The sequence below is a fragment of the Dinoponera quadriceps genome, unplaced genomic scaffold (genome assembly GCF_001313825.1).
Source record: "Dinoponera quadriceps isolate SergipeBrazil2010 unplaced genomic scaffold, ASM131382v1 scaffold676, whole genome shotgun sequence".
NCBI classification, from domain to species: domain Eukaryota; kingdom Metazoa; phylum Arthropoda; class Insecta; order Hymenoptera; family Formicidae; genus Dinoponera; species Dinoponera quadriceps.
The window spans coordinates 1,094,747-1,096,431 of NW_014554818.1; positions in this window are offsets into that span (position 1 = coordinate 1,094,747).

The following is a 1,685-nucleotide window of genomic DNA, read 5'->3' on the forward strand; positions in this document are numbered from 1 at the left end:
ACTGTCGCGTATAGTGAGAATAGGTGGCAAAATCTTTCGTTTCGCGCGACCCATATACTTGTAAACATTCTCTATCGTCGGAATAGCGAACGAACACTCCGCGCTTAATTCTCTTCAAGTCCACTTCAATATGCATTGTGGAACCGGGTTCTAACGTGAAGATCATGTGAATTCGCGGCTACAAGTAATTCCCTCGGGGAGGAGACAAGAGGTGGCGCACGTCACGCGATTCCATTTATCGATTCACGTCGCATTTTTATTTTATCATGCGGCAATTTCGGCGCGTTCATTACCGATAAGGAGTGCGTTACCTCGAGGGCGCAGCAATTTTATTAACCCTTTCGTTACCTCCGCGAAATGTATTGTACGACACGAATGGCCGTATTTCAGAAACGATTACGTAGTTGCATAATATTTCTGTTTGTTAACATTAATATTATCTATCTATCTGTGTGTGAGCTTAAAAATAAAATAATTTATAATTATTGTTGTACGAGATATTGTGTTTATTTGTTATCATCTGTTTACCGTAATTATCACGTAATGTTCAATTAAATATAATATTTGATCGACAAAACCTGCGGCAACATTCAAATAACTTGTAAAGTTTTACTTACAAGTATAATGCCATTCTTTTTACCGTAGGTCAAACAATTTGAGTTAAACAAATAAACATATTGAACATTTAATTTAACACATTGAATGCCATGATGATCATCAATGATACTGTTTCTTTTTTAAAATTATATATAAAGTATAATTAATTGCATCTATCAAGATATTTGTACAATCAATAAAGAGCCAATGAGATAAAAGAAATGTATGTATCTAAAGTTATATTTGCATATTGTATCTGTAATATTTGAATGATTAGTTATGCTTTTGTACAATAACCAATGAAAGTCAGCCTAGCAGTCAACGTGTTAATAAAATATAACACCTGATAAAGAGCAAATAAGCCTTGCTGGTAAGATGTATACCGCAAGTTTTGTCCGATTTTCGAGTCGACGGCACACTGGATTATTATTCGCTCGTGTCGGTCCAAGTTAGCCGACTCTTGGGAGGTATCGCCCGCAAAAAGCAACGCGTTCGCTTGCTTAGCATGCCGGAAATACCATCTACGATGAAAGCATTTATTCGATCGCGGCGATTAACCAACTCTTGTCCGTAACTCAACATTCGGCTCACTGATACATAATGTTGATCGGTTGGATATTATATTGCCAGTACTGGCTGTCTAAAACGTGAGTTATTATCTCAAAATGTGAGCGCTATGCGGCAAACGACTATAGCGTCACTTTGTGACCGTAGCTGCCCGTAGTAACGAAAGGGTTAATGATGGGATTGTGTAGATTGTTCCTTTCAGTTCCGTCCCGTTGCTAAATCAATCGCTCAAACACGGTACACACACACACACATACACACACACACATATGCACGCACGCATAAACATACACAGTAATTGATGGGCATGTACAGTAACAGACAAAGTGGATAGCACAGTAAACGACGATAAGTGTAGAATAGACATATCCACGACACATGAAGTACGAAAAGTGATCAGCCCATGATTTCCAAGGAACCTTGGCCTTATTAACCGATTAACTACAACACTTACGTTTCGACACTTCTGGACACTTTTGAAGTCGGCTCTCGCGAAAGTGCGGCGCGAGAGTAATACTTCT